Source organism: Lolium rigidum, chromosome 1 (assembly GCF_022539505.1).
Source record: "Lolium rigidum isolate FL_2022 chromosome 1, APGP_CSIRO_Lrig_0.1, whole genome shotgun sequence".
In the NCBI taxonomy this organism is placed as follows: Eukaryota; Viridiplantae; Streptophyta; class Magnoliopsida; order Poales; family Poaceae; genus Lolium; species Lolium rigidum.
In genome coordinates this window covers 363363376-363370034 of record NC_061508.1, presented here as the reverse complement: position 1 = coordinate 363370034, position 6659 = coordinate 363363376, and positions in this window count along the sequence as shown.

Below are 6659 nucleotides of genomic sequence, written 5' to 3'. Positions count from 1 at the left end.
TTTGGTTTCTCTAGAGTCTAGATAACATCTAGTATTGAGTTTTGAACAACAAGGAAGACGGTATGGAGTCTTATAATGTTTACCATATGTCTTTTATGTGAGTTTTGCTGTACCGTTCATCCTTGTGTTTGTTTCAAATAACCTTGCTAGCCTAAACCTTGTATCGAGAGGGAATACTTCTCATGCATCCAAAATACTTGAGCCAACCACTATGCCATTTGTGTCCACCATACCTACCTACTACATGGTATTTATCCGCCATTACAAAGTAAATTGCTTGAGTGCTACCTTTAAAATTCCATCATTCACCTTTGCAATATATAGCTCATGGGACAAATAGCTTAAAAACTATTGTAGTATTGAATATGTACTTATGCACTTTATCTCTTATTAAGTTGCTTGTTGAGCGGTAACCATGTTTCGGGGACGCCATCAACTATTTCTTGTTGGATATCATGTGAGTTGCTATGCATGTCCGTCTTGTCCGAAGCAAGAGAGATCTACCACCTTCATGGTTGGAGCATGCATATTGTTAGAGAAGAACTTTGGGCCGCTAACTAAAGCCATGATTCATGGTGGAAGTTTCAGTTTGGACACATATCCTCAATCTCATATGAGAATAATAATTGTTGCCACATGCTTATGCATAAAAGAGGAGTCCATTATCTGTTGTCCATGTTGTCCCGGTATGGATGTCTAAGTTGAGAATAATCAAAAGCGAGAAATCCAAAATGCGAGCTTTCTCCTTAGACCTTTGTACGGGCGGCATGGAGGTACCCCATTGTGACACTTGGTCAAAACATGTGCATTGCAAAGATCCGGTAGTCCAAGTTAATTAGGACAAGGTGCGGGCACTATTAGCATACTATGCATGAGACTTGCAACTTGTAAGATATAACTTTCATAACTCATATGCTTTATTACTACCGTTGACAAAATTGTTTCATGTTTTCAAAATAAAAGCTCTAGCACAAATATAGCAATCGATGCTTTCCTCTTTGAAGGACCATTCTCTTTACTTTTATGTTAAGTCGGTTCACCTATCTCTCTCCACCTCAAGAAGCAAACACTTGTGTGAACCGTGCATTGATTCTTACATACTTGCATATTGTACTTGTTATATTACTCTATGTTGACTATTATCCATGAGATATACATGTTACAAGTTGAAAGCAACCGCTGAAACTTAATCTTCCTTTGTGTTGCTTCAATACCTTTACTTTGATTTATTGCTTTATGAGTTAACTCTTATGCAAGACTTATTAATACTTGTCTTGAAGTACTATTCATGAAAAGTCTTTGCTTTATGATTCACTTGTTTACTCATGTCATCACCATTGTTTTGATCGCTGCATCCACTACATATGTTTACAAATAGTATGATCAAGGTTATGATGGCATATCACTTCAGAAATTATCTTTGTTATCGTTTTACCAGCTCGGGACGAGCAGAACTAAGCTTGGGGATGCTTGATACGTCTCCGACGTATCGATAATTTCTTATGTTCTATGCCATATTATTGATGATACCTACATGTTTTATGCACACTTTATGCCATATTTGTGCATTTTCTGGAACTAACCTATTAACAAGATGCCGAAGTGCCGATTCGTTGTTTTCTGCTGTTTTTGGTTTCAGAAATCCTAGTAACGAAATATTCTCGGAATTGGACGAAATCAAAGCCCGAGGGCCTATTTTTCCACGAAGCTTCCAGAAGTCCGAAGACGAGACGAAGAGGGGCCACGAGGGGGCCACACCCTAGGGCGGCGCGGCCCCCCCTTGGCCGCGCGGCCCTGTGGTGTGGGGCCCTCGTGCCGCCTCTTGACCTACCCTTCCGCCTACTTAAAGCCTCCGTGACGAAACCCCAGTACCGAGAGCCACGATACGGAAAACCTTAATGAGACGCCGTCGCCGCCGATCCCATCTCGGGGGATCCAGGAGATCGCCTCCGGCACCCTGCCGGAGAGGGGAATCATCTCCCGGAGGACTCTACGCCGCCATGGTCGCCTCCGGTGTGATGTGTGAGTAGTCTACCCCTGGACTATGGGTCCATAGCAGTAGCTAGATGGTTGTCTTCTCCTCATTGTGCTTCATTGTTAGATCTTGTGAGCTGCCTAACATGATCAAGATCATCTATATGTAATTCTATATGTTGTGTTTGTCGGGATCCGATGGATAGAGAATACTATGTCATGTTAATTATCAAGTTATTATACATGTGTTGTTTATGATCTTGCATGCTCTCCGTTACTAGTAGAGGCTCTGGCCAAGTTTTTACTTTTAACTCCAAGAGGGAGTACTTATGGTCGATAGTGGGTTCATGCCTGCATTGACACACGGGACGATGATGAGAAAGTTCTAAGGTTGTGTTGTGCTTGTTGCCACTAGGGATAAAACATTGGCGCTATGTCCGAGGATGTAGTTGTTGATTACATTACGCACCATACTTAATGCAATTGTCTGTTGTTTAGCAACTTAATACTTGGAGGGGTTCGGATGATAACCTCGAAGGTGGACTTTTTAGGCATAGATGCAGTTGGATGGCGGTCTATGTACTTTGTCGTAATGCCCAATTAAATCTCACTATACTTATCATGTCATGTATGTGCATTGTTATGCCCTCTCTATTTGTCAATTGCCCGACTGTAATTTGTTCACCCAACATGCTTTTATCTTATGGGAGAGACACCTCTAGTGAGCTGTGGACCCCGGTCCATTCTTTTAATACTTGAAATACAAATCTGCTGCAATACTTGTTTTACTATTTTCTCTGCAAACAATCATCTTCCACACAATACGGTTAATCCTTTGTTACAGCAAGCCGGTGAGATTGACAACCTCACTGTTTCGTTGGGGCAAAGTACTTTGGTTGTGTTGCGCAGGTTCCACGTTGGCGCCGGAATCTCTGGTGTTGCGCCGCACTACATCCCGCCGCCATCAACCTTCAACGTGCTTCTTGGCTCCTCCTGGTTCGATAAACCTTGGTTTCTTTCCGAGGGAAAACTTGCTGCTGTGCGCATCATACCTTCCTCTTGGGGTTGCCCAACGAACGTGTGAAATACACGCCATCAGGGGCATCCCCAAGCTTAGACTTTTCACTCTTCTTGATCATATATCATCCTCCTCTCTTGACCCTTGAAAACTTCCTTCACACCAAACTTCTCACAAACTTCATTAGAGGGGTTAGTACTCAAAAAATTTGAATCCACCTTGGTCCTGTAGTGGCACATTGCAAGAACTCAATAAAACATTAGCTACAGCCCTCTACGTCTAGAAAACCTCGCTTAAAGTCCACAAGAGACAATGCAAAAAACAGAGACAGGATCTGCCAAAACAGAACAGCCAGTAAAGACGAATTTTAATAAAATACTTCCGTTGCTCAAATCAGAAAACTCAAAACTAATGAAAGTTGCGTACAAATCTGAGGAACACGCACGTAAATTGGCATATTTTTCAGAGTTACCTACAGGGAAAACAGCCCAGATTCGTGACAGATAGAAATCTGTTTCTGCGCAGAAATCCAAATCTAGTATCAACCTTCGATTAGAGGCTTCACTTGGCACAGCAAAACACAAAACTAAGATAAGGAGAGGTTGCTACAGTAGTAAATAACTTCCAAGACACAAATATAAAACAAAGTACTGTAGCAAAATAACACATGGGTTATCTCCCAAGAAGTTCTTTTCTTTATAGCCATTAAGATGGGCTCAGCAGTTTCGATGATGCACTCGCAAGAAATAGTATTTGAAGCAAAAGAGAGCATCAAGAGGCAAATCCAAAACACATTTAAGCCTAACATGCTTCCTATGAAAATGAATCTTGTACACAAATAAATTCATGAAGAACAAAGTGACAAGCATAAGAAGATAAAACAAGTGTAGCTTCAAAATTTTAAGCATATAGAGAGGTGTATTAGTACCATGAAAATTTCTACAACCATATTTTCCTCTCTCATAATAATTTTCAGTAGCTTCATGAACAAACTCAACAATATAACTATCACATGCAGCATACTTTTCATGATTTCCAAACACATAATTTTTATCAAGTTCAAGAATAGTGGAATTAAAACTTTCAAACTTACTTTTATTAATAATATAGCAAGGTAGTTGATCAATCTCAAGAGATATGGGACTCCTAGATAAAGTCAAGACTTCTCCAATCCCATTTTCATTAGTAGCACAATTATTATCAAGTAACATAGGACCATCATCTAGAGCTTTATCATAAACATTTGCCAAGCAAAATTCTTTAGTACCATGCATTTCGACATCAGGCACAAACAAAACATTATCATAAGATTTATCAAAGTAGCATGGATTATCATAAATAACAGTAGCATAATTATTTTCACAAGTTTTACTCATAGGCAATACTTCAAGAGAATCCACAGGAACATAACATTCAACCTCTTCCGGTAAGCATGGAGGACAATCAAATAGTGTAAGAGATAAAGAGTTACTCTCATTAGAAGGTTGGCATGGGTAGCTAATCATTCTTCCTCCTTTTGTTCATCACTCTCCTCTTCTTTTTCATCCAATGAGCATTCAGGTTCATCAATTTCCTCCTCTTTTTCATCCAATGAGCTTTCAGGTTCATCAATTTCTTCTTCCACATGTTCCTGCAAATTGTGAGTGCATTCTTGTGCATTAATGTGTCTCTCTTTATAATCAAGGATATAAGGATTCCTACTGTAGCATTCTATGCAAGAATTAAGGATAGTAGAGACATAATCTTTAAGGCCCTTACAAACAACACAAGTTTCATAATTCTCAACCATGAAGGATTCTATCTCGGAGAGGCTCCCATAAATAAGACAAATTGTTCTACCTCTTCGAACCCATAATGAATATAGCAATTCCGATTATAGTTCTTAATTAAAAATTCCTCACTAAAGCCACATTGAAATTTAAGATGTTTAGTATCCTGTTGAGAGCAACAGTTTATATCATGGCGTTCAAGCAAGATTTTAGCAATTGTATTCAATTTTTCTATCATAGCACTCATTAGTTTACCAGTTCTTGATTCTCTATAACAATTATAACATTCTATAAGCTCCAAGTAGGTTGTAGGTTCTCCCATAACAGCAGTTTTTAATTTTTTGGTTTTTCAAATTTTTATGGATTTTTGGATATATAGGAAAAGTAAAACAAAACTGAAATAAACTAGACAAAAGTAAACTAAGCAAACTAATACTAGACAGAAATAAACTAAGCACAAATAAACTAGACAAAAGTAAACTAGCAAAATAAAATAAAATAAAAGTAGAGAACGAGGTAGAGTGTACTCCCCAGGTGAACTTATGAGTAGAGCTATGCCTCCCCGGCAACGGCGCCAGAAAATAGTCTTGATGTAACATCCCAAATTTCAAATAAAGGAAGAAGAACAATTCCAATTATTCAAACTAGTCCTCAACCCGTGCGCCAGCACGGGCTAGTAGTTAAAAGTATGAGATGAAAATTAAATAATTAGTATATTTATTAAATTTCTTATGCAACAAATTAAAATTTTCTATATAATAGATTTGTCAGAAAGGTGGCAACAATTATGTTTAACTATTGGATTTTTTTTTTTGAAATTAAATTCCTACAATTATCTCCCAAATGGATGTGGTTTACTTTGATCAATGATTACAAAGCAAATTAGTGTTTGATGTTTATAATGAATCGAGAAAAACATTATTTAGGGAAATAAGATGACAATCGTATTTATAGAAAACGGACTAACTTGGGAATTTCTAGCCTCCACTTTATTTTGATGCATATCCTAGAATTTTTTGGGCCATTTGCCTAATTGCATATTTTGGATTCGGGCATTGGAAATATCAAGAAAGCACGTTGGGGATTATGGAAGGCTATATGACCGGTCAAAACTTATATCGGGTTAAGAAAGTGAGATGCATCTGCATATACTAAATGATAACGTCCATAGATAAAATTTGTGTTGATATTGATTATATTTACCTGAAAGATGTATGAGTGAGGGACGGAGAAGTTAAAGTGGAACTTACGTAAATCGCATGTTGATCGACTTATATTCTAATGTCGGGAGCTGATACCTGCATTAACCAAGCAGGAATCCGATGTTATCATTGTCGGTTGTAGGAAAAAAGAAAAAAGTGACAATCAAATACGGCGTCGAATTGTTACTTCCTATATCATTTTTCATCGCGCAGAAAAACTTTGTATCAGTTTGTTAGTAACTGTTGAGTTCCTGTTGCTTACACACACTTTAGCTAAACTAACATACTCCCTCCGTCCCGAAAAGGACCTCCTAGATTTGTGTGAACTTTGATGTATATATACAATAAAATGTGTCTTCATACGTCTAAATTTGGAAAATCTGAGCCATTCTTTTGGTACTTAAGGAGTATTAATTATCACTCTAATCCCATGTTTGAATTTGCACGTGCATCATCTCAGATCATTGTAGATCACCTGCCACCTGAATTTGAGTTTCTTTTGTCGTAGCATGCATGCCACCCTGATGAGATTAAACTAAGAGGAGAATACCTTGTAGTAGCTTGTACGGCGCCCTGGTGGGATTTAAGTTGAATGTCAGAATTCCTCTAGTTTGTACGCATCACCGTGCAGCAAGAAAAATTGATGCATTGAGGAGAGCTTTTCATATTGAGCACTTACTTGTAGTACGGGAAGCG